The 12609-nt window shown below is 45.5% G+C and overlaps 1 long non-coding RNA gene across 1 annotated transcript; it reads left to right on the plus strand.

Moving 5' to 3' along the window:
- The first annotated feature begins 9745 nt into the window (after positions 1–9745).
- Positions 9746–12527, plus strand: LOC121833056. Its single transcript, XR_006076532.1, has 3 exons — positions 9746–9957; positions 11110–11224; positions 12435–12527. It is a non-coding gene; the product is annotated as an uncharacterized LOC121833056 (long non-coding RNA).
- Positions 12528–12609: the final 82 nt, after the last annotated feature.

A 12609-nucleotide genomic window follows, 5' to 3' on the forward strand; every position in this document is an offset into this window, starting at 1 on the left:
ATCCGGCAAACGAAAGGTAAAGCGATCTACGATGAAAAACAGTGCATGCAACGTGGGAGCATTGTCTTTCATTTTGACTTTGCTGAAAACTGGACCATCGTGCTTCCTGACGAAGTGCAAGCATATCACTGGAAAAAAAAAACAAGTTTCGATATTTACATGTGTAGTGACGACAAGAAAATCTACAAACAGCTTTGCCATCATCAGTGAGGACCTGTGTCACGACGCCGCTCACGCTTGCTTGGCTCTAGAAAAAGTGAAGGAGTGGGTTGAAGACAACGTTGCGGTATACTCGTACGTGACGTACGTAAGTGACGGCGCCGCCAGTCATTTCAAGAATCGCTACCAGCTTCACCAATTTGCAAAGGACGATTGCCCACAAGCCCAGTGGTTATTTTCTGCATCTGGACATGGGAAAAATGCATGTGACGGAGTTGGCGGAATCGTGAAGCACCAGGCCACGCTGAACAACCTGACAGAACGTTCAGTAAGCGCAATTCAGACGGCCAGGACAATGGTGAGCGTTCTATCAAAGAAACTGAAAGGCGTGCTTCTTGTATATCTGGACGAAAATGAGGTTGTTCGGTATCGTGAACGAAAAAAAAGAAGAGTGGCTGACGGTGCGCGCCTTCCCTGGCATTCAGTCTTGGCACGCGTGGCGGCTCAGCAAGTCATCAACAGAAGGGACCTGTGACGTATATGCAGCACGGACAGTCGGATCTGCTTGGAAGCAACTTTATTAAATGGGTACAGCGAGGAAAACCTTAGCGTAAAAAGCCGAATTTGATTTCCCAAGGACTGCTCATTTTGAATGCAGGGACATCTTATTTATCACATTTTTCTTCGCGGGGTATTTAACCTACTGTTTTTGTTGGTGGTTACTAATAATTTTTATCTGATCACTATAAAAAAATCCCAAAATGTTATCCTCGAGCAGGATAAAATATATCGGCTTGCCACGATTCAATCATACACCGAGAGCATCGAAGCTGATCCAGTTAGGCACTATGGCATCCGTCACCTGAAATTGTTTGTAATCGTAAATACACAGCCAACCTAAATATCTTACTATTATATCTTTGTTTTTCTGTGTGGAAATAAAGTTATTTATTTTACTCTAGATGTAAAATATACAGGAAGGTACAACTTCACACTGCATCATCTTTTCTCAAATCATTAGTCTCTAATATGATACCACTTTGTACGCTTATGTAAAATGCTGTATATAGTTTCTCCTCCCTTTTACTGTGTGCCCGATCGCTCTTTTTATCAATGACCTCCTCTGAATAAATGTATATAAAAGATTTGTGCAAGTTTCATGAAACTGGAACTCAGAGTCACTTCTTGTATAGGACACTGCTAAGTGTAGGCTTTGAAAAAGGACCCTACTTTGGGGAGTTGTTTCTTCTTTCACAGTGCAATGATGCAACATGTTTTTAATAGAAATGAATGCCGAAATAGAGTATAACAGGGTACCCAAATTTAAAAAAAATCGAAGGTGGTGTTTTTTTTTATTCGCATTGGAATTTTTCTTTGTTTGATTTTTTTCCCATGTTTGCCTAAATATATTGTAACTATTGTGTCACTCAGATACCTTATTTATTTTTTCAATAATAGCCATATATTAGTAAAATAATGTCTGCAAGTTATGTAATAATGATTAAATTATTTCATGAGATACAGATTTCCAAAGTTTGCCATTTGTCGTTCGAGCAGGCGTGTTTGGCAATTTTTAGAAAACTAAATAAATTTTTAATAAATATTATTACTTTATATTACAAGCAAGTTGCACCCATAGTTTGTTTGTAAAAAGTTTTAAAATTCTCCTAATTTTATTGTTTTAATTATTCACTTTCAAACTTGCCCCCTCCATCAGTGCGCGTTATTGCAACTGTCCACCTCTCCCTGCCTTACGATTTTTCTTGTCTCCAAATTTTTTTTCTGGTCAAAACTAAGTGTGGATTCGTTTATACCAGACACTAGACAATGTCATATAAAAACATCAGTTGATTTAAAAATGTCGACCAGCCACCCTTTGGTCGATCTTATCTGAAATCACCCAGTATCAGTATTTCTGTATCTGTATTTCTACCCTCCCTAAAATGTATTCCTGTATTTGTATTTCCAAATAATTTTTGCCTTTATTAAAAATGTATTTCGATACGTATCGTGATACACTTTTTCAGGTATATTTCAGTATCAGTATTTTAGCTACTACTTTAATGTATCCCAGTATTTTTATTTCCAAATACATTTTTGAGCATTTCTGCCCAACCCTGCTTGGGGGTCACTTTTTGGGTTGAGCAGTTTCTTAGGAAGTATGGAGCTATCCTGTTCACTCGGTGTTGACAGTACAGTGGACGCTATGCTTGTTTTAAGCCAATCGGGTCTCCGGGTAGGATCACATGACTACAGTCTCAAGCTAGAGATAAGGCAGAGCACGGCACCTGCCTCAAGGCCAAGGAGAAGGATAGCATCCACTGCACTTTTAACTTGGGTCGATCTTTGAAGAGAATATAAGTGACAAATCCTCTCGTTGTGTTCATTGTTGGGTTGCCCCTGAAGATAAGCCTTTGCGAGGGCGCTCCCCTTTTGGCCTTGAAGGAGCTGCCATTTGCTTTTCCTTTCTCTCCCTAAGCTGAAAGCGTGGAAGAAGGTGCGCAGCTGCCGGACCAATGAACCGAAGGCTTTTTTATACCTCGACATCGCTGTCTGGGCGCGGGTGACGGCAGGAGTGTGATCATATGGTAAAGGTTTCACGGGTGACGTGGAATCTTTTTTTAGGACAATTCGTCATGGGGCTATTCGTCGCTAGGGCATCTAGTCGAAAACTGGGTTTTCTTTTTCTAGTTTATTTTTATAAGGAAAGTTTAGGGGAATCGGAAAGGGGGAGGGGGAGGGTATGGAACGTGTATGTATAAATATGAAGTTCCGAAGGCCTTCCAAGAAAAGTTCGAACAATGCCTTGTTGTTCGCGTTCTTTTGGAGTTACGGAAAGGTCGGAGGCTGTTCTTCTAAAACCGCGTGCTGTCTTGTATCCTGTATGGATAGTTCACGATCCTTTGTCCGGTTTCGATACTCCATTCACCTTTAAGCCGACAGTGCACGGGAGGCTGTATGTTCGCCGGGCCAACAGTTTGAGTGGTTCAGCAAGCGTGCGACTTTTTTGTTATTTTTTGTTAATTAGATTTCGCTTATCTTTTTTTCGGAGAGTCCAGAACGAACTTTCAAGACTTACAAGACAAAGTTTATAAAACGTCTTTGTCATCCACATCCCTTTAGTTCCGAGGGCACGTTCGTACACCAGCCAAATGCTATAAAATAACTTGTCTAAGCGTTTATTTTGGCAGTCACTATGGAAGTCATCAGGACTGAAAGAAGCGGGGAGATGCTGGTTTGCGAAGGATTTTATATACTGTTAACCGAAGGTCTGAGCAAAGCATCTACTGGGTATGTCGAAGAAGAGAGACCTACTAAGATCATGACTGACGTCTCTAAGCATCGCGTTATTACAGTCACACATAATCACAGACATTCGGGGTTATTTGTGAAAGCCATTTTAAGGTCACAAATAACCACAGACAACAGAGACATCCTCGAAGCTTGCACCATAAGCATAACATTGTAATCGCAGATGTATAGGTGACATTTATTTGATGTCACTCGCTAGGTGCTCTGGCATCGGCCACTACGGTCGACATCTTCAAGGTCTCTTTCTATCCCACGTACGTGTCAGGTGTCGTCTGGCCGGACCTTTCAGCGTCGGTTAGTAGCATTTCACAGCTCTAAAGGGTCTTTTTGGCCGAAACTGGGGGTTACTCTCAGACTTTGGTGCTTTTGAAGCGTCGTAGGAATATCTTTTGTGTGTGTTTTAGTTCGTTTTTTTTTGCTATCAGACTTTTCCACCGCGGCCGCCTTGCTCCATGCAGCGCTCCGTGTCGCGCGCCGTGCCCACAGCGGTAGCTCTTCGGCGAGAAGTGTGATTCTTTCTACTTTGGTGTTTACTTCGGGGTAGCACGGTGTGATTACTCTGTTTTGTTTTGCTAGTTCCCTTATTGTTTTTTTCTCTACCGGATTTTCTGTACTACGGCCGTGTAACCGTAACTGGGGTCTGGAGAAAAACAGGTTATGGCATTTTCTGCTACGCTCTCGACTGCATGCTGCGATCAATAGTCATGAGAGTGAACACAAAATCTTTCTTTACCTGTGTCGCGCCTGCCGTGGCAGCTTGGCTGCATGTTGAAGTGTTCTCAGACTAAAAAAATACACATCATAATCATTAACAGGACACCTATTGCCATTGCTGCGCATGGCTGGCAGCCTCAAAATGAGCTTACCACATCTGTGGCCAGGGCAAGGAGACTGCCAGTCTCTGTGAGACCTGGGGGCTGGAGAAAAACAGGTTATGGCATTTTCTGCTACCCTCTCGTCTGCATGCAGCGATCAATAGTCATGAGAGTAAACACGAGATCTTTCTTTGCCTCTGTCGCGGCTGCCGTGGCAGCTTGGCTGCACGTTGAAGTGTTCTCAGACTAAGAAAATACACATCATAATCATTAACCCGACACCTATTGCCATTGCTGCGCATGGCTGGCAGCCTCAAAATGAGCTTACCACATCTGTGGCCAGGGCAAGGAGGCTGCTAGTCTCTGTGAGACCTGGGGTCTGGAAAAAAACAGGTTATGGCGTTTTCTGCTACGCTCCGACTGCATGCAGCGATCAATAGTCATGAGAGTAAACACGATATCTTTCTTTACCTGTGTCGCGCCTGCCGTGGCAGCTTGGCTGCACGTTGAAGTGTTCTCAGACTAAAAAAATACACATCATAATCATGAACAGGACACCTATTGCCATTGCTGCGCATGGCTGGCAGCCTCAAAATGAGCTTACCACATCTGTGGCCAGGGCAAGGAGACTGCCAGTCTCTGTGAGACCTGGGGGCTGGAGAAAAACAGGTTATGGCATTTTCTGCTACCCTCTCGTCTGCATGCAGCGATCAATAGTCATGAGAGTAAACACGAAATCTTTCTTTACCTGTGTCGCGCCTGCCGTGGCAGCTTGGCTGCACGTTGAAGTGTTCTCAGACTAAGAAAATACACATCGTAATCATTAACACGACACCTATTGCCATTGCTGCGCATGGCTGGCAGCCTCAAAATGAGCTTACCACATCTGTGGCCAGGGCAAGGAGACTGCCAGTCTCTATCTGACCTGGGGGCTGGAGAAAAACAGGTTGTGGCATTTTCTGCTACGCTCTCGACTGCATGCTGCGATCAATAGTCATGAGAGTAAACACGAAATCTTTCTTTACCTGTGTCGCGCCTGCCGTGGCAGCTTGGCTGCACGTTGAAGTGTCCTCAGACTAAGAAAATACACATCGTAATCATTAACACCACACCTATTGCCATTGCTGCGCATGGCTGGCAGCCTCAAAATGAGCTTACCACATCTGTGGCCAGGGCAAGGAGACTGCCAGTCTCTATCTGACCTGGGGGCTGGAGAAAAACAGGTTGTGGCATTTTCTGCTACGCTCTCGACTGCATACAGCGATCAATAGTCATGAGAGTAAACACGAAATCTTTCTTTACCTGTGTCGCGCCTGCCGTGGCAGCTTGGCTGCACGTTGAAGTGTCCTCAGACTAAAAGAATACACATCGTAATCATTAACACGACACCTATTGCCATTGCTGCGCATGGCTGGCAGCCTCAAAATGAGCTTACCACATCTGTGGCCAGGGCAAGGAGACTGCCAGTCTCTGTCAGACCTGGGGGCTGGACAAAAACAGGTTATGGCATTTTCTGTTGCGCTCTCGACTGCATACAGCGATCAATAGTCATGAGAGTAAACACGAAATCTTTGTTTATCTCTGTCGCGCCTGCTGTGACAGCGTGGCTGCACGTTGAAGTGTCGTCAGACTAAAAAAATACATATCGTAATCATTAACACGACACCTCTTGCCATTGCTGCGCATGGCTGGCAGCCTCAAATAGAGGTTACGACGTCTGTGGCCAGGGCAGGGAGACTGCCAGTCTCTGTGAGACCTGGGGGCTGGAGAAAAACAGGTTATGGCATTTTCTGCTACACTCTCGACTGCATGCAGCGATCAATAGTCATGAGGGAAAACACGAAATCTTTCTTTACCTGTGTCGCGCCTGCCGTGGCAGCGTGGCTGCACGTTGAAGTGTTCTCAAACTAAAAAGTACACATCGTAATCTTTAACACGATACCTCTTGCCATTGCTGTGCTTGGCTGGCAGCCTCAAAATGAGCTTACCAGATTTGTGGCCAGGGCAGGGAGGCTGCCAGTCTCTGTCAGATCTGGGGGCTGGAGAAAAACACGTTGTGGCATTTTCTGCTACGCTCTCGACTGCATGCAGCGATCAATAGTCATACAAGTAAACACGAAATCTTCCTTTACCTGTGTCGCGCCTGCCTTAGCAGCTTGGCCGCTACTCGAAGTGTCAGACTAAAAAATACACGTTGTAATTATTAACACGATACCTCTTGCCAACGCTGCGCATGGCTGGCAGCCTCTTTATTAGCTTTGTACAGTAAAAGGGTAAAAGAGCTAAAAACACCGGACCAGTGAAAGAGAGGCCAACATAGTGCACTTAGCACATCTGTGGCGTCGGCAGGACGACTTGTTGTACCATAGCATTAATACAGCAACTGCAACATGTCATAGATAGAGGCCAACAACAAGGATTTTGTCAGTGTTCGAGAAGATATCTGGTTGCATGACGAGGGTGTCTGTAAGCTGGACCAACGCAATTATTGGTCCATCATTGCATTTGAATGAAACAATGCAATAAATAGGCAGGAGGTGCTGATATGAGCAATTAAAATGAGTTGAACTGCCATGTTGACGGGTAGATATTGGGATGTTAATAAGATTTTTTAAATGGTGTGCTATTGGCCTATAATCTCCATTAGCAGGACGGATGTAAGGTGCTTTTTCAAGCGTTCACCTGTGTATTGTTGTGATGGGTACCATCGGGGGCTTTCTTTTTCTGTAACATAAATATACAAGGTGTTACGATCGGTATTAAGTTTTTATATCAGAGTTACCTTTTTTTCTGAAGGTGGATGCCCTTTTCTGACGGCACAGACGTCGCCGTCCAAAAACCACCTGTAGAAAAATATTTGTTAACGCTGCAGTGCAATGAAATGCTATAAGTGAATACGCGCCGACGCCCGCTTTGCCCGGCGTGCCCTGTAATAGCCGGCAAAAACGCCGAGCATGATGCGCCAAGGAGGCGTAGCACGGTATGGCTCATCGCGGGTGATGATCTTTCGACATGGATCTTGAACCATAGAGGCGAGCGCGAGCTTGAAAATAAAAACGTAGTCTAGAGTGCCGTCTGACAGCCCTCGTTCAGAGGGTTCAAATGACGGCAGTCAAGTCAACCAGAGCATTGAGAAACATAAAATCAAAGGAAGTGTTTCTGGACCATCTTACCCAAAATGACGGTACCCCACTCGCGCCTTCAAAAGCCGCCCGAAAAGCAGGTTTTACGAAGCTGCAGCATAGCTCAGAGGAAAGGTGTCCGCATCATGCGCAGAGGGCTGAGTTCCTTTTTTTTTTTTTACATATTTAAAAGGTCGTCGCAATTTGGTTGAGTCTATTGGTACTTTTTCCCGGTTGCCGGCTGGGCGCCGCGTGTGCGACACGGCGAAGTTGATTAATAATTTGTAATTAGCAGCCGCAGACTGTCGCTGCGAAGCGGCGTGAAAGCAGCCGAGGGGGAGGACGCGCCGTCCGATTTTCTTTCGGACGGCCTTTGGCGCGAGTGGGCGAGTGGAATGTCGTCGGACGGCACTCTAGACACAGCCAATACGAAAAGGCAAATGAAAAGGAGATTCGTGCTCCGTGTCATTCTGATGACTTTAAGATAGAATGCTGCTGGACAAACATGAAGTACCTAGCAGCAAAGGTTCACACAAAACGCACGAACCTTTCGATTGTATCCGAGGGCGAGCATGGGCGACGGGTTCTCGGTCGTCCGCATGCCATCTACGAAATGACGAGAGCACACACGAGAAGACTCGGACGGTGAAAACCCCTTTCGGTTAACGGCAGTTGACCACTGCCGACGCAAATCACCGTCCGCAGGAAATCAGTGGGGTAAAACATGTTGCAGCCACGTTTTCTCTGCGGAATGTTGTGCTTCACCCACACGCTGTCAGCAGCGAGTTTTCGTTTACGCTGGTTGTTGTTGCAGTCATAGATGACGCAATGCTGCCCAGAAGAACCCGGGTGAGAATACGCTATAAAAAGTTACAACCAAGAGCTCCCAAAAGGTCAAAAAACAATATCCAATATAGCGGGCCACACGTACAGGTACCCAGCATCACACTCCGTTGATTTAGGGTTAGTTTGGATGCCAAGGGGAATCCCGGAAAACCTACTCTCGAAACCAATGACGCTTTTCACAAATTATTTTTTTTCCCTGGGATCGAGATTTTCTTGGAATTGTGCATAGAGCCAAAAACTTTGTAGTTAATTCTTAATTTAACCTAGAAGAGTTTGAGAAAAATATATCCCTTTATGTTCCTTTACTCTATATTTTAACTTATTGGCTAGTTGTACAACCTCTATACTGTTGTTTCATTTGAACGCTTACGGTTCAGCTTACTTTATGATTGTATAACCTCTCGAGTTAACCACCGATTTTGTAGTTTTAACTTTTGTTGGCGCAGAGTTGTCCTCACACTATGATTTTGTGATCAAATTGCTACACAAGCCATTGAATTTATTACATTTGGCGAAGGGGTCTCTTGAAACATTTTTAGATAAAGAGTTACAGATTCAACCTCGCTGCGGAAAAAATACTTAAAAACAACATTGTGCACAACACGTTTACTTTCGTTGTCGGGAACTAAACAAGAAAGAAACTCGAATTTATATTCCGAGATACCTTGCATCATATTGTATTGAAGAACATCGAAATCAAGGAATATAAGGTCACGTCTGAAGCCACCATTTTCGACCCCTAGTTGTCTCAGTCATGACCTGTTCAAGGCCGGCACTGAATGCTGCACTTAGGATTTCTGTTGAATGAAAAATAGGGATTCCCGTTGTCTCCCCACACGTCTATATTTGAAAAGTTAAAGTGAGTTGCAATAATAAATAGGGAGTTTTAGAATAGCGCACTCTAAAGCTTTGCGCACGCAAAGAATAGCGTCGTCGCCACTGCGCATGCTCCGAACGCAAACCAGGTTTTGCGCTTTGCGTGCGCAATTTTAGCGCTCGCTATTTCTCGGAAGGAGCGCGCGCTATTTCCGACGACGCAAAGGGTCTTTGCGTCGTTCTCGTGCTGCGCGATAAGTTGCGAGAGGGCTAAAGCCAAGACCACAGGCCAAGACGATCCGTCTTCTAATCCGGCGGGAATAGGAAAATGGCGGCTCTGAAGGCAGCAGCAGCGGCAGGAGCCTCCTCGCGATTGCGCTTTTCTGCGCAAGATGACATTTCGCTGTTACAAGAAGTTCACGCCCTCAACCCGTTTGAGGACCCATCGCGATGGGCCCAAATCGCAAGCAACCTTCTTTCAGCCACCGGCAAAGGTTTTAGCACGCGAGCGGTACGTGACCGCCTCGACCTGCTGCTCGCACAGTTTGCTGCAAAGGATCGCGCCAACTTAAGAAGGTGAGTGTGCTGCTTCATTTACTGCTAAGGATTATTTAAAGCAATGCGGCGTTAAAGTGTGTGCTTTGATCTGAGCAGCAGGTCGAGCTCAGCTGCTACTCTGTCGCAGGTCAGGCACCGAGGAGCAATATAGCGAAAAGGAACACCTCCTCCAGGAGATCGCCGATCTGACAAGAGAATTTCACTACAAGTACAAGGCGGCGGCCGTCCGGAGAGCGGCCCCGTCACGCCCGAAGCTCACAGCCACCGAACGAAGCGACGCGTCTGCGTTACGGGACACCGCCGCCGCAACCAACTTAGCATATTCCATGGTACGTCAGCTTTTTCTTTATTTTTTTCTTTTTATTTATTAATGCTGGGCTCGTTCGATTTACCTGCACCAGCCCACACCGGTGCAGAAAAGGTTCGATGCAGAAAAGTGCAAGGCAGTGTTCCCAGCTTGTATTTTAAGACAGGGTGCACTCTTAACCCTCTGCCTACCGCAAAATTTTTGAAAAAGAAAAACGATTTGAAAATACTGAATTTCTTTATGTGCCTTATAAATTTAGTATGCAATACACAGGCCAAAAACAAATGCCAAAATATTTATTCTATGAGAAAACTTTGAACAGACTGCAAAAGAAAAGGGGATTAAAGTTCGGCTTCACTGCATTACCGCAGACAGTTCACGTCACCTTGCACATGGACGTCCAGGCCGGGCGTAGCAGTACTGCAGACAGTTCACATCAGCTTGCACGCGAAGTGAACGCAAAACGTGGAGGAACTGGAGGAGGATTTTCTACATTGATTCTAGTCCAATGCCGATACCCCGACATGGTGTCCTCATTGAAATCGGAGTCGCCTGAGCTAAAATCCAATAACTCAGCTGCATCACTCTCGCTGTTCAATGAAAGATTCATTTCCTCGTCTTCTGAATTTGAAGAGACGTTACAATATCTTCGTTTTCGCCCCAGTTTTGAGGCAAGATTGTCACTACGAACGCAGCGACCAGAAGTTGACGCCGCCATTTTTTAAATCCCCTGTTGTCTGCGTTGGAACAATTTTGTGCCAAATTCAGGAATTTACCAGGTTTTTGTTTTCCGTGAAGCGCCATCTGTCCACAGCAAAGATCACTAGAAACACGTGGACTAGCCCAGTTCGTCCATGGTAGCGTATTGGCGCCCGAATCAATGTGGACGAGCCCAGCTCGTCTTCGTGAGGAGCGGTACAAACAGTGTGGACGGACCCAGGTCGTCCATGGTAGGGAAAGGGTTAACTAGCATCTATGTGTTCACCGAGTGAAGCTGGTGCAGGAGATGTAGGTGAATCAAACAAGCCTACTGTTAATTTCTTTCAAGATGGTTACAGAAGAAGAATGTAAACCAAGTATCAAACATGTCGCACTTGCTGCAAAAACTTAAACAAAAGGTTTAAAAGAAAAAAAGAATTTAGCATCATTTACAACATCTGGAGGACTTTCGCAGAATGGCAGCGCAACTGCGGACGCATGCCGTGCCTCCACTTCCACTGATGCTGCTGCTGCAGCGTACGTGGCAACCTCTTCGGTCGTCGAGGTACCGGAAAGTGCTGGCAACATATGTAAGTGGGATGAGGGCGTCTTAATGCATATCTGTTTGTCTTAAAGGGCAACTCCGGTCGAAAACCACACCAAAATAAATGACGGGTATCGCTTTAGTAACTTCAAATATATTACAGCCGAAATTTTACGTCAAAGTGAAAATGCATATTCCACTAGGACCGATTTTAGTGATGTGACCAGTTGCTCTTTAGCAGGGGGCGAGCGGGTTAGCTTTTAGCCAAGGAACACTGGCACAGCACCCTTGTGACATTGGATCGCGGTGGAGCTGCGGTTGATTGGTTGTACCTCTCACCGCAGCGCCGTTGACGTCACGTCGCGACCGTAGGCTGATGATCAGCGTTGCCATCCCTCTGGCGGATAGTTTTGGTTTTTCCGTAGACGCCCGAAACCAAACTTTGAGCCGTGATATTTATAAAACTACACACAATATCGAGAAAACAAATTTATACCTTGGAATTCGGAGACACTGCTTTAGGTAAAAACAGTTGTAATTCCAAATAAAAAAAAAAAATATTGATTGAAGTTGCCCTTTAAGCATGTTTCACATGGTGCAATTAGCGGCTCCAGCGAACTATAGGGGGCGCGGTGGTCGAGCGAAAGGAGGTAGCTTTCGTTCTTCAGCACGTGGACCATCATAAATTTTTTGCACTGCAGCATAAAATCGGTGTTACATCTGAAAGCAAAGCGATTATCGACAGTAGAAACTTTCGTCTGCTCAGTGCGTAAAAATGACACGGTGGAAGCATAAATATGATTACTGGAAACGATTAATGTTCCTAGGCTGCCTGCGAGAACAAGCAGCGATAGCAAACGACAGAGTCGAAGTGACCTCCTCTCTTGCGCTTCTCAGCGTGGCCGCTATGCAGCGTTGATTTCGCTGGAGTCACCAATTCTGCGGCCAAAATCACTGCCGCTAGCGATCACAGCACCGCTAATGTGGAAGAGCTTTTAAGCTCGAGCTGTTAGCTTTAATGCATGGTACAGCTGCATTTTATGCTATCCATTTTTTTGTATTTTGCCGATTGAAGGCCCATAGGTTTTCGGCTTTAGTTTATCATAGGGCGAGACAAAACATATGCCTACGCTTTTCATTATCATAGATGCTGTGGCCAGCCCTGCATACTTGAACCACCAATGGAAGCACCAATGGGAAACATAATATTTAAGAGTTAATTTCTTCAGAGGTGCTGTTTTTGATATTTTTTTCAGGGACCACTTGTGTTGTGGATACGGCAGAGCTCCTCTCGGCGGCAGATGCAGGCGACACATATGAAATTGTTGGTCTTGACGTGAGCAGAGAGTTACCTGCACTGCCACGGGCACCCCTTCGATCGATGTTGGAGGCCATGCACCTGCAGCTTCACCCGAGCAGACCGTGGAACCT

This window comes from Ixodes scapularis, unplaced genomic scaffold, assembly GCF_016920785.2.
Source record: "Ixodes scapularis isolate PalLabHiFi unplaced genomic scaffold, ASM1692078v2 PGA_scaffold6__148_contigs__length_123643588, whole genome shotgun sequence".
NCBI classification, from domain to species: Eukaryota; Metazoa; Arthropoda; class Arachnida; order Ixodida; family Ixodidae; genus Ixodes; species Ixodes scapularis.